This window comes from Ranitomeya variabilis, chromosome 2 (genome assembly GCF_051348905.1).
Source record: "Ranitomeya variabilis isolate aRanVar5 chromosome 2, aRanVar5.hap1, whole genome shotgun sequence".
NCBI classification, from domain to species: domain Eukaryota; kingdom Metazoa; phylum Chordata; class Amphibia; order Anura; family Dendrobatidae; genus Ranitomeya; species Ranitomeya variabilis.
In genome coordinates this window covers 224,481,508-224,499,369 of record NC_135233.1, presented here as the reverse complement: position 1 = coordinate 224,499,369, position 17,862 = coordinate 224,481,508, and the positions used below count along the sequence as shown (strand labels likewise).

The window sequence follows — 17,862 nt, the reverse complement described above, 5'->3', positions numbered from 1 at the left end:
ATTGGGATTACAGGAAATTGTACTAGGAAGTCTTTAGATAATCTTTCCATTATTGCACCTATATATGCTCCCTCCTTAAGAAGTATCTAAAATTTTGTTTTGAATTTAGCGGTGAGATTCAAGGTCAGCTCCTGGAATACAAGTTAGATCTTGTGTAAGAGGGTGACCAGGCTGGTCATGTGCTTCTCCGTAATTAGAAAAACAATTATAGCCTGGGTATATGAAAAGCATTTTCTATTGCATAGACCATTATCATTGTTGAAGTATTGCTATAATATGTGGGTGACTCAATGTGTTCTGATAAATGTATTAGATATAGGGAAAGGATAAGATTAAGACATAGGTATAGGAATAACATAAAGCAATAGATATAGGTATAAATAGGAATGGGGAAGCGCAATGGAGGGCACAGTAGAAGCAGGAAATAAATAAGTATAGCATAGGAACAGTTAAAGAGAACCTGTCAGGTTCCCCATGCCCTCCAACTCAGCACCATTCCCTTATTTATGAGTGCATAAAAAAGTATTTATAATGTCCCCATTTGCTATGCTAACGAGGGCTTTGACTAGCCAATGGGGTGTTAGTTTCACCAGACTAATCAGCCCTCTTTCCATGTTCAAATTTGCACGAGCGGCTTCATCTCCATGCAAATCTCCTGCATGTGTGCAGCTCATTTCGACAGTGTCACTTCATCTCTGAAGCTGGGTGTACGCTTCCCGGCTTCAGAGGCGTAAACTGTGCATGTCCGGAAGCCATCTTCTAAACGTACACCTGGCTTTAGAGACACAGTGATGCTGCCGGAATGAGCGGCGGGCATGCCCTAGATTTGCAGGGGCTGGCGATAACAACAGCTCCTGCAAATTATTACGCCCACAAGGCATGAAGACAGGGCTGAATAGTCTGGGGCAACTAACGCTGACTGAAATAGTCAATGTCCTCATTAGCATAGCAAACGGGGACAATATAAATGCTTCTTGTAAACCTCATTTGTACAGAAAAACGTTATGCAGGGCTAATTAGGCAGGGAATTTACTCCTAATAAATAAGTACATGCTGCTGTGATGGAGGGCATGGGGGACCTGACTGGTTCCCTTTAAAGTACAGCCTCAGTTTGGGAGGGGTAAAGGTAGTTATATGGGGAAACAGTTCCTGGTTTTAGTCAGATAGGGATGAGAGAATAGATAGAAAGCATGACTTGGTGGAGTCTAAGGCCAAATGGCCAAAAAGGACAGGAAAGTACGATCTTTTGGGCAGCATGCGGACAACCACTACTAACTTTGAGACATTCCCAGGACGTCTGGGGCCTACGGCCCAAGTTAGGTGCAGAAGAGAATTCCTTATTCACCTTCCAGAGGCAGAAGGTGGAACCGTGTCAGAAAGGTGGGTCAGAACCCATGAAAGCTGCGGAGCTGGACTGAGTATCTCAGGGTCCAGGGGTGTCAGACAAGAAAGGGATAAGTCAGGCTGAAAAATACGTGACTGTAACATTTTGTACTGTAACGAAGATGGAATTTACACTGTTCAATAAAGCTAATTTGTTGAAAAAGGATCAAGTGTCTCCTGTTCAATGTGCGAATGAACCAGGATCCGGAGGTGGCGAATTAGTGACAGCTTCCAGCCAAACTGTGAGTGTAATTGAATTCACGCAGTTCACAACGGAGACGGGACATAATCTAATTATGGGATGCCAGGGTGTGGGAGAACAGCCCCTCGCCTATGACTACCGCCTTACGCACATTTCTCTTGTAACATCATGCGATTCAACTGTTCATAGAGTCCCGCATTGAGTAACACAATAGCACTTCCCTTGTCTGCTTGTCTGATAAACAGATCTTTATTATCTTTTAGTTCTGTTAATGCTTCTCTTTCACATTGATACAGGAAAGATATATATCTTGGTACCGTGTTAGCCAGATGTTACAAGAGAAATGTGCGTAAGGCGGTAGTCATAGGCGAGGGGCTGTTCTCCCACACCCTGGCATCCCAGAATTAGATTATGTCCAGTCTCCGTTGTGAACTGCGTGAATTCGATTACACTCACGGTTTGGCTGGAAGCTGTCACTAATTCGCCACCTCCGGATCCTGGATCATTCGCACATTGAACAGGAGTTTTTTCCTGTGCTATGTTGTGCATAAATATGTGATTCTTCAGAATTTCTTTTAGTCTTTGCCTGATGAAGAGACCTGAGTAGTCTCGAAAGCTTGCAATTTGTTACCATCTTTTCAGTTAGCCATTAAAAGGTATCAACCACTGAGGACTCTCAATTCTAAATATTTTTCTCTTTCACATTGGGTGATATTAGATAGAACATGTTATGTTGTGTTTTGAGGGATTTTTTTTAATAACTGAAATTCCTTAGATTACTTCTTGGAAAGAGTCCAGAATGGGAGAACGGGACTGAGTGGATAATAAAAAGGGTTCTTTGTAGCAAAAAATGTATTAAAATCCATAATGTCTTATGTACTCTCACTGGGCAATTGTTTAAGGTCAAAGATTGAACATAGTTCCTGAAACAATGTTTGATAATGAGCAGCGCCGCGGGACAGCCATGGGGTCCAATGTGGCCCCCACTTATGCTAACATCTACATGGCTGTTTTGGAGGACGAACACGTGTACAGTTCGCAGTTTTGGGGCCATGTTAGGGGCTGGCGGTGCTATATCGATGACATCTTCCTGATATGGGATGGTGACAGGGATGAGCTTGAACATTTTCATTTATATTTGAATAACATCTATCCTGGGTTGGGTTTTACCATGGATTGCTCTCAGATGAGGATGCAATTCCTTGATACTTGTGTTTACAAGATGGATGGGTTTTTGCATACGGATCTGTTCCTTAAGCATACGGACAGAAATAATCTACTACATTTTTCCAGTGAACATCCGCGTCGGACGGTGGAGTCTCTGTCATGGAGCCAATTATTGAGAGTCAGAAGAATTGTTTCCTGTGATTCTTTCATTGATGATAGACTTACTTAGATGTGTCAGAAATTCTTGTCAAGGGGTTATTCCAGGGTCGATCTTGACAAGTTTAAAATGAAGGCCTTGACTAAAAAACGTGATGAGCTTCTTATACCTAAAGTGTCTGCTGAATCAAACAAAAGAATACCGTTTGTTACAGTGTATAATGGTTTGAGTAATAAGATCTCGGATGTCATACGTAGACATTGGTCATTATTGGGTAAGGGTCATGTCAATATTAATGAGTTCCAAGTACCTCCTTTATTTTCTTATAGGAGGAATAGGAACCTTAAGGACGAGTTGGTTATGTCAGATGTTGGTAGTTTTAGGAGAGACGTACAAACCACTCTTAGCCGTCCTAGCTTGGGAAATTTCCCTTGTCTTGGATGCGCATGTTGTAACAACTTAGTAAAAGGTGCATCCTTCTATCATCCATACACTGGAAAGAGGTACGAAATACGGAAACGCTATACATGTAAGAGCAGCTTTGTTGTTTATGTCCTCAGCTGCCCATGTGGTCTCTTCTATGTGGGGGAGACCACGAAGGAGGTTAAAGCGAGGATTAGCAAACACAAAAGCACTATTAGAACGAAATTAATTGAACTTCCGGTACCGAGACATTTTCATGAAATGGGCCATTCAGTTAATCAATTGAGGTACAGGGTTATAGACGATGTACCCATGCCAAGACGAGGTGGAGATCGCGTTACTCTCCTGAAGAGAAAAGAATTAAAATGGATATTTGAATTGGACACTCTTTTTCCCAAAGGATTGAATATAGAATACCAACAGAATTGTTTCCTCTGAGGTTTTGTTGCGGTATCTCATCGGTATAATGTTTTTAACTGTATTATATATTCTTTGTTTGCCTTGTTTTTTATATTGTACAGACTATTTGGGTAGTTTGATGCACACTCCGATTAATCTTTTGTCCCTTCTTTTCAGGGATAATTGTTGAGTATCAGTGATAAAGGGGTTAACCATGTGGCCATCTATTTGAGGCCGATTGGTGTCCCAGGGATTATTGATACCATTATTTATATGAACATTGATTTATGAAGGAGATTATGGGGCTTTACTATATGGCTAATATGCTTTGATGTTTGTTATATTATGTCCCTTACCTATTTGATGAAGGTTATTCTATAATTATATTATGGTTACATGTCCCCATTTAGCCTTAAAGGCGATACGCTGTGTTTGGATATGTACCTTTCGGAGACTGGCTGTCTATGCTATTATGCCCCTTGTGTCAATGGCCACTTTAGGCTGAATGTGCCTGCTTCCGTTAGATCGCAAATGCTAAGCAGCTTGAGGCTGGGCAAATACCAGCATGGGAGACTGGCTGGGAATTCTTGGTATGACATGGGGGACATGGTGGCGTGGATGACTAAGTTGAGATATGGCTCTATTTGGTTATGCTGTTATGTTCGTCATGATGTTGTTAAAAAAGAGTTAAATGATTAATATTCTAGGGCACTATAATGTAATATGTAAATGTGATTTTTCATTTGCATATTGTGATGTATATATTATTAAGCGATTGGGAGGGATGTGTTTTCCCTTTTAGGTATATTATATTCTATTATAGGTTTCAGCACAGCATTAAGGACATAGGTGCGATTATTTAAGTCATGTGTGCCATTACCATATATGTGGAGGATTGAAGAAGGCTTTCTGGAGATGCATAACACCGTTCTATCGGTTATCTGGAGATATGATTTGTGATTTCAGACATACGCATCATTGTTTTGCTGTGTATCGGCGCTGAATGCAGGAGTGTTGAGGAGGAGTTCCGGACATGCGCACTGTTGACCTGTTTCCCCACTGCGGATATTGACTGAGGAGATATGTGTGTGCAAGGATATCTCCGGATTTGTGAGCCCTATGGACATGTGCACTAATATGTGGGACTGTGCCTCCTATGAGCAGAATCTTGCCGGTGACATGCGCAGTTGAGATTACTATTTGGACTGGGGAGGTGTTTGCAAGACCTGTGCAGTGTGATACATATCACATGGGGATGATGCGGTCACATGACCTGTAACCTGGCGATATGATTGGATGATATCCTTCATGAACACGCCTGTGGGAGTATCTGGGTACTATGGTAACTGCCAAAGCATTGCTCCGATAGGTGGGACACGGTTTGTTTACATTCTATGTACTGGGATTTCATCTCTGTGTTTTGGTAATAAGATGTATGCAAAAGAGGGATCAAGGTTAGTTGATCTATGTTAGAAGGGGTGGTGCAATGATTACTACTCATGTACAATTGTTTTTTATGTGTATATGTGAACTGTGTTACGTATGTTTTTCTATTGTATTTCTATTGGTAGATGGTTAATTAAAGGGGAGGGCTTATGGGTATATAATGGTGGTTGAAATGCTGTGTACTGGGCTTGACAAAGGTCTTCGGACCGAAACGTTGCCGCAGGAGGCAGAATAAATATGTGAGCTGCTTTTCACTATCTGGTGTGGCGCTGTCCTTTTCTTCAGTTTGGATTTGGATGTTCTATCTGGGATGGACCCCCTGGTGAGGACGTGCGCCCTGATGTCCATAGAGACTATATAATTATAGGGTGCGGCTTTACTGCTTTTTTTGTAACTAATACTGAAATGTGAGTCACTCAAAATATAACTAGAGAGATCAACTACTGAGCATTAAGGTATTTTTTGTATCGCTGTGGAAATCGGTGCTTTTTGTGTAAAATATATAGACCTTTCCAACAAATTATTATATTTGCTATCATATGATACTTGGTATGTTAAACAAAATAATGAAGGTCCAATATTGAAAAATATTAGATAAGTACAACAGCACTCAATCAGATAAAGAAAAAGCAAATAAGAGTCAGCTCACCCACACAGAAGTCTAAAGGTACCGTCACACTCAGCAACTTTGCAAAGAGAACGACAACAATCCGTGACGTTGCAGCGTCCTGGCTAGCGATCTCGTTGTGTTTGACACGCAGCAGCGATCTGGATCCCGCTGTGATATCGCTGGTCGGAGCTAGAAGTCCAGAACTTTATTTCGTCGCCAGGTCGGCGTGTTTCGTCATGTTTGACATCAAAAGCAACGACGCTAACAATGGATGCAATGGAGCTAACAACCAGAGAGAACGAGAAGTGAGTCGCCGTTACGTCACTGGATCGCTCCTGCATCGTTCTGGAGCTGCTGTGTTTGACGTCTCTACAGCGACCTAACAGCGACCCTCCAGCGATCTAGTTTAGGTCGGCTCGTTGTCTATATCGCCGCAGCGTCGCTGAGTGTGACGGTACCTTTAGGCTCGGAGACCAGCGGTGCTGCAGAATTATAAGGATTACAATCCTTTCTTCTCACAAATCCAGGTGGTATGGTCGCTACATAGACGACCTCCTCCTGATATGAGATTTCACCAGAGATATGGCTGTTGATTTTGTACAATATCTAAACATCAATAACTTGAATCTTAAATTCACGTATAATGTCCAGGAATAACAAATAGATTGATTGGACATTACTCTAATTAATTAATTAATCTACGGGTGTCTCTGTTATCCCCTACAGAAAAAGTTGAGCAACTAACTCTACCTTACTAGCAACTTCATGTCAGCCAAAACAATCTTTTAAAAACATCGCGATTGGTGAATTGATAAGTACCGAAAGGAACATGACATCAGAAACGAGATTTAAACATGAAGCAAAAATGGTGAACTGGAGATTACAGACTAGAAAATATCCTAATTGGATGCTCAAGAAAACAAATAACATAATACACCACACTGAGAGACAGCATATCTTGAAAGAAAAAAAATATCCTATAGTTCAGACCACATCACCTTTGTATCCAATTATAGTTCCCAATTTTCAGCCATAAGAAAAATCACTGAAAAACATTTTTTAAAAATTTTCACCAATCCGGTCAGATTTGTGGCCAAAAAAGCACCCTACCTTAGGCAGCATACTATCTCCTCGTCTGTATCTTAGCAATGACATATGGACAAAAAACACCTGGTTACACACAAAACGATTTTTAAAACATGGCCATCATATATGCACATGTTGTAAGCATGCCGAAAATACCTCTCATTTCACATGTTCAGTAACAAACAACACTTAGAAAACTAACAATTTCATTAATTGTAATTCATCATACAAAAGTGTTTGTATCCCTGATCAAAATTACTGTTATAGTGAACAGTCAAGCAAGTTGAAGATTAAATTATCTCTAAAGGTCCTAAAGTTAAAGATGACACATTTCTTTTGTATTTTAGGCAAAAAAAAGTATATTTTCATCTGTGACATTTTAAGAATTACAAGAAGGAAAACGGGTTGATGCAAAAGTTTGGGCACCTTGCATGGTTAGTACCTAGAAAAAAAAGTTTTTTCAGCTTCAACTATAAATTCTACAATGGGTTTTCCTAATAAATTTGATGATGTTAAGATTCTGACGCTGGAATCATTTTCTTCGACTTATAATCCTGCGGTACTGTCAGTCTCTGAGACTCGGACATGTATGGGTGAGCTGACTCTTCTTTACTTTTTCCTGTCTCTATGTAGCCCATGTTTGGAAGAAGTAACAAAGGGGACATTATACAGCACTGTTGAGCTGGGTAGATGTGAATCCAGCACAGGGTTGAGATAAAACGCTTACTTGAAAGTTGCAGCGCTCTGCTCCCCCTTCCCTCTCCATGGAAAAAGCATCAGCATGGAGGACAATATACAGCAGTATTGAGCTGGGTAGATGTGAATCCAGCACTGGCTTGAGATAAAACACCTACTAGAAAGTTGTAACTCTCTTTCACTTTGGCCGCACCCCTCTCCATGGGAGCAGCAGCAGAATGAAGGGTATTATACAGCAGTATTAAACTACAGTAAGTAGATGCATATCCAGCACTGGGCTGAGAAAAAAATTACTAGAAAGTTGTACCTCTTGTTTTCATTTTGCTCCTCCTCTCCATGGAAGCAGCATGGAGATCATTATACAGCAGTATTGAGCTTGGAAAATGTAAATCCAGCACTGGGTTGAGGTAAACCACTTACTAAAAAGCTGCACCCCGCTCCCTCTTTCCTTCTGTAGATGCTCTACCTTTAATATAAGTTGTCTTTGAGCTAATGGATGAAGACCAGCTGCTATGATGTTTTCCTTACAAAGTGCGCACAGCCACGAGGGGTTCCTGCTCTCCTGTGCCTATGTAGCCTATGTTTGAAGGCAGTGGCATGGAGGACATTATACCAGAGTAGTGAGCTGGATAGATGTAAATAACACACTTACTAGAAAGCTACTAATCTTTCTTTCATTCTGCCCCCCCCCAGTGGACTTTTATAGTCAGTTGTAATCTGACAACCTGTGAGTTTGCTGCCTTGTTTTGATGGGTTATAGCTGGTTTTCAAATAATGAGTTCAGGAGGGATAGAAGTGGCTTATAAGTGGAGGGGAAAAAAAAGCACATTTCTCTGATAAGTTATGTTACAAAGTTTCTTACTCAGTTTTACAATTGGTTCATTTAAAGTTTGTTAAAACGACCATTTACATTTCTAGCAGATTGGGTGTTCCTCGCGACCCATTGAGTCAAAAGTTGGTCAAACTGATCATTCCCTTTAAAATTCTAATTGTTTGCCACGTTTGTGTGTTTTTGATAAAATTGTTCTGAAATATTTGTATTAATCGCATTAGTCTGTTATTGCGACCATTGACACCACATCCTGGGAGGATTGCTTCACTTCCTGTAGGGACCGTTTGTTACCACATGTGGGTTTTTATGTCCGCGGTGTGCAGACATCAATGATTTATGATAAACATTAAAAAACTGTGCAAATTACATGTAACAAACAGGATAATAAAGAAATAAAAGTAACAGCACAAAGTCTAATCCCATATATCACAATCTCCCGTGAAGATTTTTCTGCAATATTATAGGAGTACCAACATGGCAGCTGCCTGCTTCGCTCCTGAGCTCGCTTCATACATCTGACATGCTTGTGCAAAAAGAGTTACGGTTTCTTTGACCCTGACCAGCTGCAGTTAGAAGCTAATCTTGACTGATCGCCTAGTTCTGCAGCCACATTCCAGTTGCCGTGATATATCTATCTTATTAGAAAAAAAAACTTTTTTTTTTCCTCCTGGACTGATCATTCATTGTCAAAATTCTCAAGTCTAGGTTTTATGGAGTTTCGAAATTCTTGAGACGCTCAATTTTTCCACCCAAAGACTTTAGCAATTTCCTGAATCTTCATTTCTGTATTTTCTTTTATACTAATAATTTCACAGCGATTTTGGGAAGTGATCTTCAACTTTACTGCAGAAGTGAAAAATAAAATAAAGTGTAAGATACAATGACAACCTCAATGATCATAACATTAAAACAGTTGCAATTTTATTTTAGACAGATCTGGGAAAGCTAAAGATTCCGTCCAATGTTCCAGTTCTGTAGGTTATCAGAAACTCAGAGTTCATCTATGTTCATGCAGGTTTTTTGTTTTTTTTAATAGCCAATAGTTCAGGTCTACATGTATTGAGATGCAACAAGGCGGAACTAAACTATTTATTCTCTTACCGCGGAAATGAAATGATTAATTTTGCAAGGAGTCAATTATTCAAGCACAGGATATTAACTAATACAACGTTAGCAAAAATGACAGTAAACACACATTAACGGTTGCAGTATGGATTCTCTGTCCTATCCATTCCCAAATATAAGCGACGCCCTAATGTCCATTGTATGATACCTCCCAAGGGTAGGAAAACAGAAAAGAAACATTACATACATACAGGGATCACCCCCCAAAAAAAACAATAGGCAAAGATTAGTTAAAATTAATTAAAAAGTCAAAAAATGACATATAGAAAGCAATATTAACCCACAATATGGCTAATTAGCCCATGAATCTCAACCTCCTATGGAGCAAATATATGCAAAATTCACCTAAAACGCACAAAATATAGAATACAGAGGTAAAGAAAAAGTTCCTACTTATATTGCCCGTGTTAAGGTAAAAGAAGTAAAAACATCAGGTGCTGCAGCTCACCAGCCCATGTCAGATCTCAGTTACCAGGATTGGTGGGGATAAAGAAAAGACCTATAAGGGTATGTGCACACGCTGCGGATTTTGCTGCGGATCCGCAGCGGATTTGACGCTGCGGATCCGCACCAGTTTTCCCAAAGTTTACAGTACCATGTAAACCTATGGGGAAAAAAAACCGCTGTGCACATGCTGCGGAAAAATCCGCTCGGAAACGCAGCGGATTATTTTCCACAGCATGTCAATTCTTTGTGCGGATTCTGCAGCGGTTTTCAACCTGCACCAATAGGAAAGTGCAGTTGAAAAACCGCAGAGGAATCCGCAGAAGAAACCGCGAGAAAATCCGCAGTGAAAACAGCAGTAGTTTTGCACTGCAGATTTTCCAAATCCACTGCGGAAAAATCCGCAGCAGAATCCGCAACGTGTGCACATACCCTAATAGTGTCAAGGAACAAAAGTAAAGCAACCATAGGATGTCATGGTGAGGTCCTAATTCAGCAGATGGTTGGAGGAGAGTAGCAGGGCAAAGTCCCCGACGCGCGTCGCCACAGTGCCTGTGGCTTTATCAGGGGTCTGTGTGTCTACCAAAGGGAACAAGGATTAAATGCATATGCGGCGCGCCCCCACACCGCCGCAGGGCCGAGGGGTACCCGGAGCCGGGCCTCTAGTTCTCAGTCTCGGGGTTGTCACGGTGGCTAGACCCGGTCCGTGGCCCTGTCCGTCAGTGGGGGACGTCCGGTGTAATAGGTGGTAGTAATGATAGCGGTGGAGCGGTGCAGTTGTGGGGTGTAAGTCGCGGTAAATAACGAGGACACCAGGTTGCAGTCTCTTTACCTCTTTACTGGAGATCTCTGAGTCCTCAGTCCAGAACACGGTTCACCAGGCTACGCAAGTCCGGCCGGTCCAATGGCACCTCCAGAGTTCTCCTCTCAGGTGGAAATCTGTGCCTTCCTTCTAGCGCTATGTGTTGTAGTCCTTCCCTGCTGTGCTTACGGAAAGTAACCCCACAACGGTTGTGTCTGTTTCTTAAGTTCCCTCACAACTCGATTTGATGTTCCTCTGTAATCCACCCCTTCCCTGTATTCAGATTGGAATGGCACCCGTTTGTCAGGTAGGCCTGGAGTTCTTCCGGGACCCTAGAGTCGCCCCTCTCCCGCAATTGCCCCCCAAGACTTCATAGGTGATATGTGGTAGACAGCCCGCCTGAGACCGACTGTCCTGCCGCTGTTTGGAGTATGGCTTGAAGCTGTATTCTAATCCACTCCCTCGGCGTTCCGGCCACCGGTATTGCGCCTCAGCAAGGTGCTGCCTCTTTCAACAAAACCCCTGCTGGTATTCTCCTTCTGCTTGATCTCGTTTCTCACTCAGCACAATCTGTCTCGCTTCTAGTCCTTTCCTTGAGTCCCGCCGCTTCCAGGAGCCTGCGCGGACCCGTTACGTTCTTTCAATGCCAAGCCTCTGCCAGGATCCCACCCCTGGCAGAGACCCTACAGTCTCTCCCTTCACAACACCCCCTGCCACAGGGTGTTGCTCCGTTCAATCCCGTCAGCGTTCTCTCTAACTTTCTGCCTGACCCCCAGTTTACCCACTATGGTGGGGAGTGGCCTAATGAATAGCACCCTTAGCTCCCCCCGGAGGCCCAGCTGTGAAACATATTGGTGTCTGTGATACCTGATTGGAGGAACTCCTTCGGTGCCATCGAACGTACCATGGCTCCCCTTAGCGGCGAAGCCACAGTACTGCAACGACCAGAACTCTGGGGCGCTGCACATACAGGATCAAAGAAAATTAAAATCAGCTGTTCGGACTTACCAGAGTCAGCACGATTGGTATATGTGCTTCTAATCACAATATATGAGAGACTCAGCATGCGGGTGCATACTGATGACGAATATGCGTTCCAGTCTCTTAGTCTAGGATGTAGTATACGCATGCGCACAAGGATATATGACTAAGAACTTGCAAGTGCACACAGTGATAAATGCGTTCCAGTCACAACTTAGGTAGCGCAATTTTGATGCGTGCGCACACACACAGAAGGTAGAAGTATACAGAAATGTTCACACCCATAAGTGCGTAATATGCGCATACAGTGTGTAAATAAGATATCACGCATGTGCACAGTAATACGCGCGTTCCTATAGTGACCCTAGCAATGCAAAATGTCTCATCCCCACATATACCAAAAGAGAAAATATTCAAAATGCCAGCTTCTGGCAACAATTCATAAAAAAAATATGAAAATCCTTTATTTAAGACACCTTAAAATTCCAAAAATTCCATCAGGGAGCAACATAGTGACGCGTTTCGTTCGCAATCAGCGTTCTTCCACAAGGCCTGATGGGAAATCTTTCCCATAAATCCTAAATACTCAGTAAATGAAGCTCATTGGACAAAAAAAAAAACACATGATATAAAACTGCATAAATGAGCAATACAACAAAAAGACCTGAAAACACACACAAAAAAAAACATGTACAAAGAATTATTACACACATGGATTAAGACAATTGAAAATAAAGAAAATATTTACAGCAGAAAAAGAAACCTAATAATGACATAATATCACAGCACAAGCGGAGACCTTCAGGTGATCTAGTTTCTAAACTGAAGATCCAGAATTCTTCTCTGTTGAGGAGTGGTCTCTTCATGTCTCCAGCTCTCGGAGGATCCCTCACTTTTTGGCCGGCGTCACACTAGGTGTAAGACAATACGGTCCTATTTTACGGCCGTAATATGCAGTCATTTTCCCAAAACACTGTTCCGTATTCAATGCGATGATGCGATTTTTACGGACAAATGTATCCGTGTGTCATCCGTATGGCATCCGTATGGCTTCCGTACGGCGATTTTTTTTGCGCAGGCTTGCAAAATGGACAAATCATGGATCCATCGGCTAAAATATTCCTGAAAACATATATACAGTCTATATATATATATATATATATATATATATATATATATATATATATATGTATGTCAGTGAGACACATATATATATATATATATATATATATATATATATATATATTTATATTTAACTAGATGGTGGCCCAATTCTAACGCATCGGGTATTCTAGAATATGCATGTCCACATAGTATATAGCACAGCCACGTAGTATATTGCCCAGTCACGTAGTATATTGCCCAGCCATGTAGTATATTGCCCAGCCATGTAGTATACAGCACAGAGCCACGTAGTATATTGCCCAGCCACGTAGTATATTGCCCAGCGACGTAGTATACAGCACAGAGCCATGTAGTATATTGCCCAGCCACGTAGTATGTAGTATATTGCCCAGCCACGTAGTATATTGCCCAGTGACGTAGTATATTGCCCAGTGACGTAGTATATAGCACAGCCCATGTAGTATATTGCCCAGCCATGTAGTATATAACACAGCCCATGTAGTATATTGCCCAGCCACGTAGTATATTGCCCAGCCACGTAGTATATTGCACAGCCCATGTAGTATATTGCCCAGCCACGTAGTATATTTCACAGCCCACGCAGTATATTGCACAGCCCATGTAGTATATTGCCCAGCCCATGTAGTATATTGCCCAGCCATGTAGTATATAGCACAGCCCATGTAGTATATTGCCCAGCCACGTAGTATATAACACAGCCCATGTAGTATATTGCCCAGCCACGTAGTATATAACACAGCCCATGTAGTATATTGCCCAGCCACGTAGTATATAACACAGCCCATGTAGTATATTGCCCAGCCACGTAGTATATAGCACAGCCCATGTAGTACAATATATTGCCCAGCCCATGTAGTATATTGCCCAGCCCACATAGTATATAGGAGTGTGAGCATCATATCCCTGTAAAAAAAAATAAAATAAAAAATAGTTATATACTCACCTTCTGGAGCCCCTGGATCCAAGCGAAGCGGTTACCGACGCTGCTCGTGCGCTCCGGTCTCAAGAGTGCATTGCGGTCTCGCGAGATGATGACGTAGCGGTCTCGCGAGACCGCTACGTCATCATCTCGCGAGGTCATCATCTCGCGAGATCACAGCATGGACCGGTTACCGAAGCATCGCGAGCGGGAAAGGCCTGTTATTGATCCGGGGGCCGATGGACGGTGAGTATATAACGATTTTTTATTTATTTTTATTATTTTTAACATTAGATCGTTTTACTATTCATGCTGCATAGGCAGCATGAATAGTAAAAAGTTGGTCACACAGGGTTAATAGCAGCGGTAATGGAGTGCATTACACCGCGGCATAACGTGGTCCGTTACCGCTGCCATTTACCCTGTGTGAGGGCAGACTGGAGGGGAGTACGGAGCGGGCACTGACTGCGGGGAGTAAGGAGCGGCCATTTTTCCGCCGGACTGTGCCCGTCGCTGATTGGTCGTGGCTGTTTTGCCATGACCAATCAGCGACTTGGATTACATGACAGACAGAGGCCGCGACCAATGAATATCCGTGACAGACAGAAGGACAGACAGACAGACGGAAGTGACTCTTAGACAATTATATAGTAGATTCAGCGCAAGATAGCATAAAAGCCAGTAATTCAATTGCCGGCTTTTGCTCTCTCCTTCACAAACCCGACAGGATATGAGACATGGTTTACATACAGTAAACCATCTCATATCCCTTTTTTTATTACATATTCCTCTTTACTAATGTAACAAGTGTCTGTTGTAATATTTTGAAGCTCTAGCTATTAAATTAAAGGGCTAAATCCCGGAAAAAATATGAACTCATATGAACTCGAGCGCGGGAACTTTACCCAGGCTCGAGTTCATATGAGGACATCCAGCAGAGGGCGCATCACCGCGACTCAAGGTAACTACAGGACATTCCCCTGCACTCCATTCATTCCCAAAATTTTACACACAGGAGCACAGCTGCATTAGCAGAGCTCCTGGGTGTAAAATGATTTAACCCCTTCAGATGGATTTACATCGTGGGACGTGACTGAACGACGGAAGGTATGGGATATTGTTGATTTTTTATTTTTCCTTTTTTACAGAACGAGGGTCTTCAGGTGGATTGAGAGTATAATAAAATATTAAAACACCCTGTGTCTTTATTTCATTAAAATATTTTTTAATTATGTGTGTGTGTTTTATTAACCATTTCATACTATTGGATTAATAATGGATAGGTGTCATAATTGACGCCTCTCCATTATTAACCTGGCTTAATGTCACCTTACAATAGCAAGGTGACATTAACCCTTCATTACCCCATATCCCACCTCTACACGGGAGTGGGAAGAGAGTGGCCAAGTGCCAGAATAGGCGCATCTTCCAGATGTGCCTTTTCTGGGGTGGCTGGGGCAAATGTTTTTAGCCAGGGGGGGGGGCAATAACCATGGACCCTCTCTAGGCTATTAATATCTGCCCTCAGTCACTGGCTTTACCACTCTAGCGGAGAAAATTGCACGGGAGCCCACACCAATTTTTACAGCGATTTAACCCTTTATTTTACAAGCTACAGCGCCCAAATTTTGCACATACACACTGCTAACATTAGTAGTGTGGAATATGCAAAAAAAAAAGGGATATGAGATGGTTTACTGTATGTAAACCATGTCTCATATCATGTCGGGTTTGTGAAGGAGATAGGAAAAGCCGGCAATTGAATTACCAGCTTTTCTATAGAACACCGCTGCGTATTTCTCGCAAGTCACACTGCTGGTCCGTGTGTAATCCGTATTTTTCTTGCCCCCATAGACTTGCATTGGCATATTTTTTGCACAATACGCTGACAAACACAGCATGCTGCGATTTTCTACGCCCGTACAATACCGTATATTACGGATGCGTAATATATGGCTGATAGGAGCAGACCCATAGAGATTCATTGGGCCGTGTGTAATGCCTATTTTACGGACGTATTTTCTGCGCTCATACGTCCGTAAAACTCGCTAGTGTGACGCCGGCCTTTCAATACCGAAGACCTGTATAGACGTCACCTGTCGCTGATGGTGCAGGATGAAATGCTCTGACGCAGAGGATATATTGCTGTTGGTGAAGTTAGTAGTGTTGGAAATATCATTTAAATGCTCATTTTATTCTGATTTTAGCGCTGCGACTGGTGCAACCGATGTATTTCACATGGCCTGACGTGCTTTGTATGCAATCAATGACGTTCTTGGTGTTACAATTAATAAACTGTTTGATCAGATGAGTTTGTGGATTATCAAAATTAGAAAAGGTCTTAGTCTGTGTGCACACGTTCCGGATTTTTCACGTTTTTTTCACAAAAAAAACGCATCTATTAAGTATCCTATTAATAGAATGCAATCCGCAATTTTTGTGCACATGTTGCGTTTTTTTCCGCAAAAAAAAACGCATCGTGGTAAAATGGCAGCATGTTCATTAATTTTGAGAAAAATCTGCACAAAAAAACGGGAGAAAAACGCGCAAAAAACGCATGCAGGTTTCCTGCGGAAAAAGTCCGGTTTTGTTCAGGAAATTTCTGCAAAGAATCCTGACGTGTGCACATAGCCTTACAGGGACCAGCGATACTGCATATCTGACAGCATGTCGCTCCACAATTAAAAATATCTTTTAGATTAAATCAAGTACTCCTGGGTTTGGAAGGATTAAAAAAACTAGGTGATAAAACATTATCTAAAGAGGGAACTTTTATTGCAATGATATTGCACCCAGATTGCAAAATAGAGGATAAGATGACGTCCTCCTGTATTGATGGCAAATATTTATCGATTATTCCTTTTATAATAGAAAATGGAGAACTATATTGCAGTGACAAGACAGGTTTAGGTGAGCCAGCATTGGAGTGAGAAATTTATTTTTCCGATTGTATTGAATCAATTGTGACCTCTTTCTGTTTTTGGTAATATTAGAAGCACGTTTCAGCACTCACGTTGGATATCCCCTGTCTACAAGCCTAGTCTCCAAATCTGCTAATTCTTTGGAACAAACTGAATTGACGCTGCAGTTTCTGCGCACTCTGATAAACTGACCGACCGGAATTGACTTAATAACATGCTCTGGGTGACTGCTATCTGCATGGAGGATAGTATTTCCAGCTGTGGGTTTTCTGTACATGGAGGAAGAAATATAAATATAATATAAACATCCAAATGACCCTGATCAAAATTTCACATACCCCATTTCTTAATACCGTGTATTGCCCCCTCTAACATCAATGACAGCTTGAAGTCTTTTGTGGTAGTTGTGGATGAGGTTCTTTATTTTCTCAGATGGTAAAGCTGCCCACTCTTGGAAAAAAAGCCTCCAGTTACTGTAAATTCCTGGGCTGTCTAGCATGAGCTGCGCGCTTGAGATCTCTCCAGAGTGGCTCAATTATATTGAGGTCAGGAGACTGAGATGGCCACTCCAGAACCTTCACTTTGTTCTGCTGTAGCCAATGACCGGTCGACTTGGCCCTGTGTTTTGGATCGTTGTCATGTTGGAACGTCCAAGTATGTCCCATGCGTAGCTTCCGGGCTGATGAGTGCAAATTTGCCTCCAGTATTTGATGATAATGTGCTGCATTCATCTTTCCTTCAACTTTGACAAAGTTTTGTGTGCCTTTGTAGCTCACACTTCCCCAAAACATCAGCAGTCTACCTTCGTGCGTTACAGTAGGAATGGTGTTCCTTTCATCATACGCATTGTTGACCTCTCTCCAAATGTAACGTTTATGGTTGTGGCCAAAAGGTTCAATTTTGGTCTCATCACTCCAAATTACCTTGTTCCAGAAGTTTTGAGGCTTGTCTCTGTGCTGTTTTGCGTATTGTAGGCGAGATACTTTGTGGTATTTGCGCAGTAATGGCTTTCTTCTGGTGACTTGACCATGCAGTCCATATTTCTGCAAGTGCCTCCTTATTGTGCATCTTAAAACAGCCACACCGTTAGTTTTCAGAGAGTCCTGTATTTCAGCTGATGTTA

General features: G+C 42.0%; 1 protein-coding gene across 2 annotated transcripts in view; it reads left to right on the top strand.

The window, feature by feature from the left end:
• The window catches only part of LOC143805035 (5-aminolevulinate synthase, erythroid-specific, mitochondrial-like), an 82,054-nt gene that overhangs the window by 9,767 nt on the left and 54,425 nt on the right, over positions 1 to 17,862 (top strand). For both annotated transcript variants that reach the window (XM_077283776.1, XM_077283775.1), the window contains exon 2: positions 7,221 to 7,307. The gene's annotated coding sequence lies outside the window, so the exon portion shown is untranslated. The remainder of the gene's footprint in view (positions 1 to 7,220; positions 7,308 to 17,862) is intronic.